Source organism: Anoplophora glabripennis, unplaced genomic scaffold (assembly GCF_000390285.2).
Source record: "Anoplophora glabripennis isolate ALB-LARVAE unplaced genomic scaffold, Agla_2.0 scaffold225, whole genome shotgun sequence".
NCBI lineage: Eukaryota > Metazoa > Arthropoda > Insecta > Coleoptera > Cerambycidae > Anoplophora > Anoplophora glabripennis.
In genome coordinates this window covers 473,315-488,963 of record NW_019416658.1, presented here as the reverse complement: position 1 = coordinate 488,963, position 15,649 = coordinate 473,315, and the positions used below count along the sequence as shown (strand labels likewise).

At 31.9% G+C, this 15,649-nt stretch overlaps 1 protein-coding gene across 2 annotated transcripts in view; it reads right to left on the bottom strand.

Moving 5' to 3' along the window:
- The window catches only part of LOC108908035 (scavenger receptor class B member 1), a 122,752-nt gene that overhangs the window by 74,051 nt on the left and 33,052 nt on the right, over positions 1-15,649 (bottom strand). Inside the window, exon 1 of one of the 2 annotated variants that reach the window (XM_018711938.2) lies at positions 1,494-1,598. The exons of the other annotated variant lie outside the window; for it this stretch is intronic. The gene's annotated coding sequence lies outside the window, so the exon portion shown is untranslated. Of the gene's footprint in view, positions 1-1,493; positions 1,599-15,649 lie in introns of those variants that run through there. 2 annotated transcript variants of the gene reach the window in all.

Genomic DNA, 15,649 nt, shown 5'->3' with positions numbered 1-15,649 from the left:
GCATTTAAAATAAACGTCATATTTTTACAAAGGATAGGTATGAGTTTTGTAAAAATAGGAATTATAGTTTTATATGTATTTTCATAGCCAGCCATATTAAAAAAGAGAAACATATATAATTTATACATATATAAAAAAAACTGTAGCTCCTGTGGTTGTAAAAATAGCTATAGTATGTGATACATTAGTAAAAAGCAAAAAAAAATCTGTATTTTTTTAGGCCATTGTCAACTACGATTTACATTTAAAAAAATATAACTTTGGGTCATAACTCCGAAATCTTAAGATCTACTAAAAATCTAATACTGGCATTCAATTCTACGCCAAAGAATTAGTCTTGAGCAGTTTTCACTTTAACTCTAACTTATTTAACAGCTGAGATACAGACATGTTCAAAAATGTGACAATAACAAGAAACGCCCTGTAACTCAGAAACAAATGAAGATAGCAAATTTCTGATTTGACAGTCGAGTTTGCCATGAAAATCGAGCTCGAAAACATCGTGTCAGATTTATCATATCTTTAGTAGTTTCTGAAATACCCTGAATTCCCATCGAAAATGGACCAGCCTGTACAGTCCATCAATAATTATTGTTTAAACTTACAGAAAATGTATAAATTTAGTTGAGGAATGGGGAGTAGATTATTATTTTTTCGCAGCTTTCTCTGGTGAATTTTCCAGATGAATTTTATTTTTTATTTAAAGGATCATGTTAAATTAATTTGGGTGCGATGTTTATTGAGCGAATATAGTGTGATACCTTGAAGTAATAAACGGAATGACGTGCTGTCGTTTCTGTTTCCAAATTATTTATATTTCTATTTCTGTTGGTAGTTCTTGATATTTAAATTATTTTTCTTTCATTTCTGAGTACTTTTTTTATTACATTTTGGTCAGATGGTACTGTTACATCAATTAAATAAGTAATATTTTCCGTTTTTATTATTATTATTATTATTATTTCTTTTTTTTATTAATATTAGTATCCAAAACTTATTGAATCAACTTTTTTCAGGTTGACATGTTTTGATTAGATAAAACTAATTCCAGAAAAAAATAACCACAGACTGATCCCTTTGGTGACCGAGTTTATGTCTCATTTTTCCCACAGCTGGAAAAACACTTAATAAATAGAGAAAAAACTAAAACTATGCCACAAAGAAGACTTCAAACAATATCTCAACATTTCATACTAAATTTAGAAATTAATTATTATGATTTTCTGTAAAATTTTCATCCATAGTATTTTTTTCTATTCTATAGTACTGTAAATTTCATTCATATTCCGCTGTTTCTAGTTTCAAATTTCGAAATTTTGAAAAAATATGTGCTTCATTCATGCCTTCTGGAGATTTTAACAAAGACGAAGGTCAAGGCGCCCGATTATCTCCTCCCATCCAGCAGGCCGTGGTTCCGCTCAAACAAAACACAATCCGGGACAAACAACGGCGCTCCATGTTCACCACACTCTACCACAAACCACCCGACTTACTTTTGTTCCTGTCAGGGCACCCGCGGCGCGCTTTTCGACCGTCGACAGTCAACTTTCGCTCTTCCGGAGCTCTGCGATTGCTATCCGCGAATGAAGAGAGGAGTTCCACCTGATCGGGTGCTCAGGTATGTAGACTTGTACCCCGCCCCTCTCTCCATCATGTGTTACGTTGGTAGGAGAGTCCAGCGGGATTATCAGGTGTGCCGTGTATGTGGTCACTGGTCCCGTATTGGAACCCTGAGGAAGAAGCGAGGAAGCACGGATGGTTCCAGTGTGGGACCGCCTATGTTAAGGGCGCCTTGAATTCCGTGGGGCGGACCTTTTTAAGGTACCGAAGAGAAGTGAAATAATAAGATCCTTAGGTCATTTCTATTCGCATTAAATGGCGTGCCTATATAATTGAATTTTTGCTTATCTGCTTTTTGAAATATTTCAATGGAATTTCTCAAAATAGTACTAAAGAAGGGGAACGATGATTTACTTTAAATTAGGAATTAAAAAATGTAATTTTAAGTTGTTGAATATACAGGGTGATTCACAAATGGTGATCAAAAACGAAACCTCTTATTCTTTGGTGAATTTTAAGGGGAGTGTTTCGTATAAAGTTTTTATCTAGGACGTTCCGTTAAAAAGATACGAGGTGTTAAACTTGTGTAAAATTTTTAATTTTTTTAAATAATTTAAAAAACCAGTAAGTGAAATAATTTGAAATTGGACACAACCATGATATTTTCGGATTCGTCTTTCAATTTGCTACAAATTACTACTCTAATGTTTTTCGAAAAAAATCCTGATTTTCGAGTAAAACTTAAAAAACGAACTGAGAACACACTTCGATATTCGAATATAATGCTTTTTAAAATTATACAGGGTGATTCAGTCATAATGTCATTAATTTTAATCACATATTCGGAAGACTTAATAAAGACAGAAAATCGGAAAAAAAAAATTTTTACTCGACATTTAAAAATGAAGGAAATCAACCCATAACTCCCGCTAAGGCGGCCCTGCCAGATGCCCGGATGCTCGGAAAATTTTGTAACGTAATGTCACGAACAAATCGTCAGCTGAAGCGAACAGCGTTGCCAAGTTCACATCATAATCTGTGTTAGTATACGGATACATATGTATGAAACCAATAAAATGCAAGTAAATAAAGGATCATGCTGCATTTTATTATAACTAATTTTAATAATTTAGTGCAAAATGTTTTAACAAGCCTGACTTCTCGAAGTCAACTTTCGTTAAAAGAAAATAAATAAAGCAGAGGTTTGTAGGCACACTGTATTTTATCAAATAAAAAAGTCGGCACACTAAATACCCGAATATACAAAATACATTACACACGGTTACAAAACCATTACCTTGCAATTGGTTCCTAAGTGCAGCAGAACTTTATTAACGAAGTGCTCTGGACGGATGAAGGCTGTTTTACTCGTGCTGACATTTTAAACAGGTAAAAAATATAAGTATTGCTTTCTCAAAAACAATAAGTGCCTACCTAGGTTACACCAAAGTTTAGATTTACACTAAAGTTTACATTTATTATGTAAACTTTGGTTATACGCAACTGCATATTGAATAATAAATTGAAATACTAAAACTGTGTATTATTTAACATAATAAATTATAAAACGTGAAAACGTTAATAATATTAAAAATGATAAATTGTAATAACCGTACATTCGAAAACAATCATCCCTATTCATTACATTCAATTTGATGACACGATTTTCCTTTGATAAAAGACCGACAACTTTTTGCTCTACTTTGCATGGAATACGATCCTACTACAGTTCGTATTAGTCTAGGAGCCAGATCAGGTTCCGTGTACTAGCTATAAAAATAAACTTTTTACAGCCATTTAAACATTTAATTTGTTGATAACAATTAAACTGACCACTTTCAGGCTTTGCGACCAAGTTTTTTGGATTCAGGAGGTCAAAATACTTTAGAATAAGTTGTTTGCAGCCGTGGCACTCTGGTTGGCAACGGAACCCTGTCTGGCTCCTAGACTAAAGTGCACGTGCAAATTAGAAGGTTATTGACCTCGACACAGGTTAGCCTAGGTCGGAAACACGTACCGAGTTGTTTATTTGTCTCCGTCCGATTGTATTTTTATCTTCTATTACTTACAGTCAATATTTAAATACTACATACATTTCACCCTCTCTTTATAATTTATCTAGTGAGTGTTGGTTTTTTATGTCATTATTTCTGTAATGAAATTGAAATGGTTATGAAATGAAATTTAAATTATTTGAACTCTTGGGGTTTTGTAACTTCAATATTAAATTTTATTTAAAGTGAAACAGAGCTAATTTCTTTGCAGCCATAATAGTCACATTTGGTCAGATGAAAACCCGCACACTACTCGTCGGTTTAGCTTTCAGAGGAGATTCGGTGTCAATGTATGGGCAGGAGTATATGGCGATCGTTTAATTGGGCCGCATTTTCTACCTGAACATCTGAATGGGCCGCGTTACTTTCAATTTTTAGTAGAAGGCTTACAGCAAATTAAAAAATTATCACTATGATGTTAATAAAAAATGATTTTTGGCAAGTCATGCTCAGACCTCCTCGAGGTTCTTGCTGGGCAACAATAACAATTTAATATGTTGATTGCATAATTATAAAAAAATAATTTATAGCATTTTAAATTATTATTGGCTGACGTGAGCAAACCGTTTATTTATTGTCTTTATATGTGCGAAAATATATAAATATGGCAACATTGCATCTAGGTCGCTTTGTTCATATCGTAGCCGGCTGACGTCAGCCGGTCAGTAACAGCCTGAAAAGGGGGTTAAATAATAATTTGAAAAAAAAATTTTTTGCAGCTTAAATATGCATTTAATTTTTTTTAATCACGCCATCGTATTATACTCATTCTTCTCTATCTGCTCTTAAAATTAATGACATTATGACTGAATCACCCTGTATAGTGACTGCGATAGCAACTTTGACATTCTGAACAGTTAGAAGAAAGAATAAATAATACTTTTCATCAGATTCAAGCAACAATAAATTTCGAACAAATTACAGTTTCGTTACTAAAAAGATGTCAGGCCTGTGTCCGTGAAAATGGAGATGTTTTTGAGCATTTAGTCAAATAAAATCATTAAAATGAAGACTAATGTTATTAATTTCTTTATTCGCATAAATAATCGAGTGATTAGTGCTTGTCATGTTATTTAAGTAAATGTTTTCAGTTGTTTTTTTTTAAGTTTTATTCGAAAATCAGGCTTTTTTCGAAAAACATAAAAGATATAGACATAGTAATTTGTAGAAAATTGAAAGACGAATCCGAAAATATCATGGTTGTTACCGTAAAGTAGTGGCGTACTGTTTTATAACATGCAAATTTTAGGAAAAGCCCTCAGATTTTGGACAATGTTTACATAAATACATGTACCCAATTTCAAATTATTAACTATTTCGCTAGTTTTTAAATTATTTAAAAAAATAAAAATATTTTTTGAAGTTTAACACCCTGATCTTTTTAACGAAGCGTCCTAGATAAAAACTTTATAGGAAAGACCCTTAATATTCACGAAAGAATAAGATGTTTCATTTTTGGCACCATTTTTAGAAGACAATAAAAATATACTATGCCAATTAAGAATGACAAAACCAAAGCTTTTCCAACATTTAATATGTACAGGGTGATTCTAGATGATCTTAACTAATGATAAAAAAAAAATTGTGGGAATTTGGTAGTTTGAGAAACAATTGGCGTGTCGAGCTCGCACGATCGGGGGTTAGCAATTTTACTTTAAATAATGGATATTTAAAAATTCATCCATAGCTTCTAAAATTAGAAGCTATAATAAGGTTTTTTTAACAAACAGATTATTTGATGTAGTTCTGATTCAACCTTGAAAGGCTGTGGATCAGAAAGAACAACTGACGTCGCAATTTGGAAAGAGGCATCGTCAAATGTACATTTTCCAAGCAAATTTGCGAAATAGTTAATCCAACAACAAATAAATAATTTTTAACTAATGAAATGTGGAAAACGACTAAATTAAATTACTATAATAAAGAAATTACTTTTTTTCCAAAAACGGAGAAGCTTTTCTTTAATGCTTACAAAAATTTTTCTTTCTTTGAATAGGAAATAATTCCTGGTATCAGAAACTTTTCAAAAGAATTAATTTAATGACTGAGAAACAAATAGAATAAACCTAAAAAAATATGTAACTTGAAATATATAAAAGTCATGTTTATGCTTAAAACATAATATTTATTATGTTAAAACATCTATACGTATTTCTCTATATCATATTTAAAAAGATCACCAAGAAAGCAATTTACCTTAAGTAAAATTCGTCAAATTGTGCACAAAACCTATACATATGTTGCTTGCTGGTATTTTGATGCACAAACAAATAAATTGATATCTAATAATATGGCCCATTTATGATGATCAAAAGGCTGTTCTGTTCTCTCGGTCGAGATTTTCTGTTTGTTTTTTCATTCCCTATTCTGTTTGTCAAAAATACACATGTGCTACTTTTTTATTCATTGGCAATTGTACACGATAATTCACATACAATTTTTCTTCACCTCTTCTTATTTTTTTACCTTTCTATCTAGGAAAAATGGTAAAGAAGAAAGTTGCAGAACATTTTCTTGCGATATCAAGGAAGTATATAAAAAACAATTTACTGTTATGTTTCGAGGATATAAACCAAATTTTTATTTTTTTCTGTAATGTCCTATGCAGGGTAATTTTACTTTAAGTATAGAAACTGCTGTAATAGGTTAATTGCCAAAAAATAAGTAGAATTTGCTCTATAGACTTTTTTCCTGGGGGACGCGGTATTCGATAGCAATAAAGTTCACAAAAATATTTTTTTTCTGTCATATCTTCATAATGCGCTAACGGAATTGAATGAAATTTACTACAGCGTATTCACTAAATTAGATTTTTTATTGAATTTAGTATTAACCTCGTGGCTTTAATCAGTGGCGTGCTACCAGTGGCGGCTCGTGAAGGAGGACTCTGGGACTCCATCCCTCCAGATATTTTCAAACTATAAACTTAAAATTATGTATTTATTTAAATCAATAAGAAATCTAAATAGCATGCATTCAATATCTCTTGGATGTTAGGTTGGTTGTATAAAGTGCATGTACTCCGTGAACGTAGCTCAGATTAATGCCATCTGCCATCTATGATCATACCAAAGAGTTATGTTTAACCGCGCGCGCAGTCCCCACTCCATCGCGGACCGTGAAATCGTGCAAGCATATTTTTACATATGATTGGACAAATTGGCAGGTGGAGGGGATAGGCGACGATAGGCTCGCGCGCTCGCGCGCTTTGTTTTGGGACTCCATGAGGCAGTAACCCGTATCACTGAAGTGTGGTTATATATGTTTTGTTTTTGCTTTGGCGCTTTTTAAGACATTATATTTTATAAGTTTAAGTTTAAAATGAGGGTTTGTGAAATAAAAAAAACTTGTTATTAGTAATTTAAGTTGAAGAATTGAAAAATAACGGACGTCCAACGCCAGTGTTGAACTTAGTTGAGGTGCAGAAAGAGTGCAAAAAGTGGGCCGGCTTTTGCAAATTTGATAAAAACATTTATGATAAGACCCTGTGGTTGTGTGGTTGTGACCAAACAAATAGATTTTTTTGTTTTGTATGTTTATTGTTTGGAGGAGGCGAAGAAAACTGGACGAAATCTGGAGTTTCTGACTTGAAACATTTAGAAATTAAAATTAAGAAACGTGAAAATTCTCCTAAATACAAAAATAAGTTGGTGAGTTTTTTACTTTTAGGAAGAGTCTTGTTTAAATAGTGCTTATGCAGAACAAATAAATAGTCATAACGAAACAGTTAAGAAAAATCGATTGCTTCTTTCAAAAATTTTAAATATCTTAAAACTATGTGGTACATGTAACCTTCCTCTTCGTGGACATAATAAAAAAGTGACTCGGTAAACAAAGGGGTATTTTTAGAACTGATAGACTATAGTGCAAAAATTGATCCCGTTTTAGATAAACATCTTAGTGATGCCTATGTTTTTAAAGGAACTTCAAAAACTATACAGAATGAACTATTACAGTAATCTACATAGTTATATCCTAACTGGGTTGGTTGATCGATTATCCACTTCAGCCCCCACACGTTGGAATTTTATTTCTCGCATTGTATTTAAGTAGCTACTGTACACACTGACAGTATTCATTTTGGGGTACTTGCAAAACACAATGACCTTCAAATTCCTTAAAATTTTTCGCCTGCAGCGCTAAGCAGGGAGCTACCACCCCCCACACCCCCCGCAGCTTTTATGATGTACGTCCTCTTTTCAAAATGCGCCCCCCCCTGTATTCAAACTCACGGGCCGCCACTGCGTGCTACTGAAGGTGCAGCCTCATTTACCCAAGAAAAAATACACCACTGTCGATTTTTATAGAAATAATGTTACATTCAGGTACTGTCACGTTAAATGAATGAAAAATGCTCCTTTTTAATAGTAGCAGCCGTTTACGAGATATTTGGGCTTGTTTTTATGTTCTATTGAATTTTTATAAAGACTTTAGCCTTTTTTGGAATATTAACCTCGTGGTTTTAACCAATAACGTGCTACTAAAGCGGCCACCAACTTTTCCCAAGAAAAGAATACGCCACTGGTGGTTTTTTGTAGAAATAATTTTATTTCTGGAAAAAATATCAAACTAAATAATAAAATAACACAGCATATAGATCGAGTAAGTAATTAAGTAAAAAGTCCTACAACAATTGTTCAAAATGAAGCCCTTCCGCATCGATATACTTTTGATATGTTTTCATTGAATAGAATAAGAGAAATGACGTGTAAATAAATTAGATCAGGCAAACAATATAATTATTAATTTGTTTGACATAAATATCATAAGCTCAACAACGATTGCAGTTCCAGGAATACATAAACAAAGCTAGTTAACATACTAAAACGAGAATATCGTAAAGCTTACTAACTGATAACGCAAACAAAGGAATCGATTTTTGCAGATGGATGGATGGAACATATTTTTAATCGTAATTAACGTAATAGTACCTAAATTTAACATTATTTCTATAAAGAAATCGCCAGTGGCTTCCAGTATTTTTTTTTCTTGGTAAAATGCACCTTTAGTTACACGCCACTGGTTAGAAAAAAAAATTTATAGAACACATTCTACTTATTTTTATGACAATTAATCTATTCCTGTAGTTTCAGTATTTAAAGTGAAATCACCCTGTATATTCGTTCCTTATTTCAATCTTCTCCTTTTTCTAATCATTATAGTGTTGTTTCGTCTCTTTTCACAATATTTTGGTTTATTTACTGACCTTCCGCACTGGATAAAGTCGAGATTGCTATGGAACCACTGTATATTTATGCTTTGTCACTATTAAAGTTATAGGCTATTGATTATATCCAAAAAACAAGATTAAAAGGAACTATGTCGTTCAAGCAATTTTATTGCATGAATCGTTCAAATAGTCGTTTTAGATTAAAAAACCGCGGAATGCTATTAAATTAGAGGGTGGAAATTGGAAATAGGGGTGAAAATGCACTTTTGCAGTTTTTTAAATATAGCACGAAAACGAAGCAAAATTTCGGTTTAGTTCATGGGAAAAATTTTGTAGAGAATTGAATTTCCCATAGAAATAACTTATTTAAAAAATTTAAAAGGAAAATTTTATGCAAAAAATCGTTAATTAATTTTTTGAATAAAATTTTTCTTTTAAATTCTTTAAATAAGCCGTTTCGATGGGAAATTCAATTCTCTACATCAAGATCATGTATTAATATGATCTTGATGTATGTGTACGCTGTTCTATACCAATATCTATACTGTCCAAGATTGTTATATGACATACTATGTATAACGAGACTAGGAAAACACAGTGAAGCACTTAAATCTGTAATTGTCCTGAGGATGTCACGATAAGTGACGAAACGTCGACAATTGAGAAAATTTGGTGTTTTTCTTGAAATTTGGCCTCTAATTTTCCCACTATTGACAACAAACTGAATTGTACAAACTATCCAAGCAAATATACGATATTATAATCAGAAAAAATAGAAATTGACAAAACAATGACAAAAATGACAAATATACAGGGTGTTCTGTTTAAAAAAAAAAAACAAAGTTTGGTTAATATTTTCTAAATGTAACAGCCAATCGTTTTTTCATATGTCGCTTTAAAATTGCAAGAATATTTCCTGAAATTTTTAACTTTACCATTTTTTCCTACATAGGAAAATAAAAAAGGAAAGGGAGTAGAATTTTTTTTAAACATAAATAATTGCTTGCATTTTGTTATTTTTTTTTACTGTCATTATTTATCTATACACATACCTATTGTTATATTGCTCTCTTTTTTTTATTCAATGCCAAATGTATTTGTTTTAACATAACTCATAGTTTTGTTTGTATGTTTGTTCTTTTTTTATTTTATTGATTATTATGTACATATACATATTTTTTATAGATATTTATGCATCCTGTAATTAAGTTTATTTCCCTTGTCCATTGTATGGACTAAATTATTTTTTTATTGGCAATTGTTTAATCAGAACTGAGAAGCAGAAGTCAACTGGAGCTCTTTGGACCCCGAAAAAACAAAAAAGTGGTCGACACTTCTACATAATAAAGTCGTTAATAAAGCAAGATCTGCAATGCTGTTGACCTTGAATAGATTCAACTTGGAAATAAATTAATGTAGCCCTTTTTTATTATCCCAAATATATTTTTAATTAATATGATTTACGGTTCAATCGTCTCCAAGTTTTGTGGATGACCTTACAATGTTAAAGACGCGACCTTTCAACAGCTTAACCTTCCACACGTAGTGTCGTTACTAATTGTGGAATAATTCAATAACACATCAATTAAGAATGTTAATCGAGTGGGCCGTGAAAAAAATTGAAATATCACTTGTTTCGCTTCTGAACGTGCCAATTAAAAATTGGGTGTTTTTTCCTGAAAAAATAAAATGTTAAAATTAATTAAAAATATAAAAATAAAATAAAATAATACGCCGTCTCTAGTTTTTTTTTAATATACACGTCACCTATTGCTTACTGCTCAACTTTGTTGTCTGTAAATAATAAATATGATTTTTCTATTCAAAGAACATACAAATTTTTTATACAGTGTGACCCATTTGTTTTTAAGGCACCCTGTACAATCTTTATTTATTGCACGATTTTAACCGATTTTTCTCTAAGATATAGAGCTAGATGAATGGTGCTTTGTGAAGGAAATTGAGCATAAAATCCAAGGTACACTTGGTCCATTTTTAGGAGTAAAATTCTAATATTTCATAATAGGGATTTTTTGAGAAAAAATATATATACGCCACTGGATTCAGGACCCCCTAAAACGGTCCAATACCAAATTTTATCAATAAATTTTAAATAATAACGACTTTGTAGTCAAATAAAAAAATCACAAGTCTACTTTGTTTTTCATTTATTTATTGTTAATATCAAGTTGTCTATAAAGCAAAACAGTTCGCAATTTTCGTACAAAATATGGTCGGAATAGTGATTTAAATTCAGCAATTGTGAAGAGATTAATTGAAAAATTCGAGGAGACTGGATCAATTAGTGATCTTAAACACTCTGACCATCCTTTAATAAGTCCCTCAACTCAAAACATCGAAGCAGTTCGTGAGAGTGTTGCTGAGATTCCAGGAACTGTGGCCAGCCCAAAATCCGCACTGTTTCGTGCGGATTTTGGACTGGAGGCATCATCGAACCCTTCTTCTTCGAAAATGCTGCTGGTCAGGCAATAATAGTTCGTAATAGTAGTGCTGGCTATGTCGACATGATAATCCAATTTTTATGTGCCTAAATTGCAAGATATGGATGTAGACGACATATTGTGGCTTCAACAAGACGGTGCTATATCCCATAAAGCCCAAGGAACAATTCAATTACTGTACGAGTTATTTCCTGGTAGTGTAATTTCCCGTTTTGGTGATCAAAATTGACCACCCAGATTTAGGTAACTCCGTTGGACTTTTTTCTTTGATTTTTTTTTTAAGTTTGAGGTTTATGCCAACAAGCCCAAGGCCACCCACGTCTTGAAGAAGGTAATTCAGTCCCATTTATGCAAAACGGTCGTGGAAAATGTTGGCAAAAGACCGTGTATGTGTCAGCAAAGCCGTGAAGACCATTTACCCGATATGCTATTGCATACATAACCCTATACTGTATACTTTATAAATCAATAAAAAAATACAATATTTAATTAAAAACTTGTGTTTTCTATCAAAAAACTACTTCTTGAGTGAATATTGGGACACCCTTTATATATCAGGTACTTTGCCACGTGAATTGCTGTACCACAACATGTTATGCAGACACAATTTAATCATGATTAATGATAATTCGTTTATTTAGACATTACTCCTTAGCATATAACAGTTTGGAATAAAACTAGTAAGTACATATATTATAATAGTGTTTGTAAATTTAATCATGTTTTTTTTTCGGTATAACCGATAGTAAACAATTAGCATAATTTTAAAACCCATTACGACCACCGAAATAAAAAAAAATAATTATGATAAATTTCTCATGTTATCTGTAAGATAAAAATAAAAAATGAAGGAAATTTGCGGGATCTTATTGTGGTTTTTGTCATCACATGAGAATGACGTGCGGAGGTGAGGTCAGTAGGATCGGCACAATCCATTAGCGACTCGTCAAGACAAAAAATAGTATAATAATATCTAAGTATTCTTGTACCAATAGTAAAACATATTGTATTTTAGTATTCGCTTGAGCCATTCTATTTTAAACTTAGAAAAATGTCTTCATATGTATAATATCTTATAAGGTACTTATATAAAATGTTGCAACTATTCAGAGCTATGCAGAGAAATGTTACAATTTGCCGTGCTAGGTACATCTGGCAAATTGCAACATTTCTACGCCTATGACTTTGTCGACAATTTAACCAAAAATAAGTTTTATGTAAACTAAATTACCCATAAATTAAAATTCGTTTCTCTCGAGAACTAAAAAATTTGCGTTTCAAAAAAACGTCTGCCAAAATCTCTGCCAACAAAAGAGATTTAACAAAAAACAAAATATTGTTTAAGGTGTTCTTAGCCACCGCTATATTTAAACAACAAGGGTCACAAGAATTAATGGATAAAATCCTGAATTTTTAGGTGATTTTCAAAGAGCTGTAACTTGGAAAAAAGAGAAAATAAGCAATAAAAAAAGCAAATTCACGCTTGAAGTTTGTAATTTCAGGATTTGAGAATAAAAAATAATTCTCATTGACCACCTCTAAGAATTCATACAAAATCAAAATTTTTGCTTCCTTTTCCAAAGCTCGGGCATGAACTTCAATAATTTTTTTGGTAATCCCATTTATCAGCACTTTTAGTTTGATTCATCTTTTTTAATTTGAGCTGTTTAAGAGCTTTGTATAATGACTTGTGAAATCAAAAATTACCTTTTTGAATTGATAACAATTCAGGAATTAAGGAACGTACAGAAAATCTGAGCAGGGTTTTGAAAACATCAAAGTATCTTCAATAAAAGTTTTATAAAAATATTTTTTCGATGCATGAAACTTGAAAAAAAAATTGTGTATTTGAGGATTTTCGCTAAACTCGAGGAAACTTTACAAATAATAATGAATAGACTAAGGATATTTTAATTTTTTTTACCTCAAAGTATCCCAAAGAAACCCTCGAGAGTTCAAACCACTGCAATTTTTCTTTCCCTGTGATCCGAAAAAGTGTAAACTTTGCTTCTTTTATATATTTTTTTTAAATTGAGCATGTTTTTTTACCATTAAAAAGAAACAAAATATCAGTTCCCTATAACTTAAAAAGCAATATTCAAAATATTGAGCTTTAACCCAATTTCGACGAAGAACAAACTAAAAATAAATTCAAGTAAAAGGAGATATTCAGATATTCTTTGTCTTATTCTGAGTCAACTGAGCACACATCTAATGCTTCTGAAGCTTCTCATTTCAGAGCAACACGCTCTTGACCATCCAAAATATATATTTTACTCTAAAAGTGGAGATCGCCCGTTGATTTATTTATTAAAATAATTTCTAAAGGTTATTTTTATTAAATATATTATAAGATTTATGTTGACCAGCAAAGTGGAGGTAGGGCTCTTTATATCCTGGATTATAATAAAAGCAAAATTATTATCATTGTTTCGTATTTTTCTAAATTTTATCCGCAAAATTTTCCCGAAAATTTTAGGACCCTGTCTATTAAGTTAACTGCCTTTTGTTAACTTGAAAAAGATTTGGTTAAATTTTGTTCCAATCTAATTGTGACTTCCCTGTATATACGAATTCATCCATTTTTTTAAATATAAGTGGATTGAGCCAGTTAATTCCGAATCATCTTGTACATTAAATTTGTGAGATATTATTAAAGCTCATTTATAAGAATTTATATAAAATAACAACATTAAAATATACAACAAAATGTTTGTACTATTTCTATTTTATGTTATATATCCTCATATCAGCTACGCCACTGGTAAATCAGCCCATCCTGTTTCTGGGAAGGATAACCGGTCAACCTTTTAATTCTATTACTACGGAAAGTTATGCATAATAATCACCGAAATATCAGGTTCCTCAAATGGTATTAATAGTAGTTACAAATCTAGTAGTTTAAGGAGCACTATTAAAATAAATTTTACATAACGCCTTTCTTGGAGAGAATTTGCACAGATCCGTAGTAGGATATTTTTCCCTGTTAGTACGTACAACACACCACTAGAGATCGGAAATGCTAGGGCGGCTGCAATGTAATTTTATTCAAACAAAAATTGACCCAATCCTTGCCTCCTTATAACTGCACTCTTGACATTATGAGAATATAAAGGGTGGCCTAATTAAAACAGTCCACCTGAAATATTTTCAATGCAACAGATTTTGCTTTCGAGGGGGACATCTTTTGATCATAAATTATTCATGGAGGTAGGGTCATCTTGATTTAACATCATTGGACTTTTTCTTATGGGGTCATTTAAGAAGTGTTATTTATCAAACGAAACCTACCTGAAATGATACAAAGTGTTCAGAAAAATGTTAAATAAAGGTTTTATCATCGTATGGAAGTAAATGAGTCGCAATTAGAATACTTAATTAATTAAAACTTTTTTTCGATTTATTTTACCGACGATTTTAAAGCAGAAAGCAGAAAAAAAGCATGTTTGTAAAACAAATTTAAATTCCTTTAAAATGATATGCCACTTAACCCCCCCCCCCTCATGCCACTTAAGATTCTTGAAGGGATTGCCACCCCATTTAGTGGGATGACCCTACATCCATGAATTTATGATGAAAAGATGTCCCCTTTGAAAGCAAATTGTTTCGGGGTTTTCTGAAAAAACTTGTTGCATTGAAAATATTTCAGGTCGACTGTTTTAATTGGAGTATTATGACACAAAAAGGAGCAGTGTCTATTTTTCTCCACTAAACGTTTCATATGGAACTTACCATGAAATATATAGGTATAATATGTAATAATAAGTACTAGCAAATGTCTTACTCATATGGAAAGCGATTGTAGAAAACAATTAACAGTTGCCCTAAGTGTTCCGTAATCGTCTTCGGCGATGGGTAAATATCCATTTCAGAAACGAATATGACATTTACCGAGAGCGAATATCTAAAATAGTCGAAGTTTTTAATAGATGCTATTTTTACTAATGGTAGTGAAACATCAACTAGGTACTTCACATTTTAGTAATCTCCCTATCCGCGTCATTATACAATAACATGTACATGTCTACCTCTGATCTGAAGGCTCGCATCGATCAATTTATTCGATACATATCTAGTGGCCCTGTCGGCCTGACGTGCCGGTAAATAATCCAGGTTTTTTGCTGAAAGAGTTTAACACTTTGCTTGGTCGAGTATACGGCACATATTTTTATAGAAGTCAGTAGTATTGTGTATTGTGAGCATAGAGCGGCACACGGCTTGACCACAGATTTAACCTATTTCTACTACTACAACGTGTATTGCCGCTTATTAGAATATTACGGATCACTATTGTTTATTTGGTTGATTGTCGCTACAAATAGACCAAGCAAATTAAATTTTTACGCGAAAAAAGTCCTATCCGCTAGATTATTGTGAAATTGTCTAAAGGAACATAATACAAG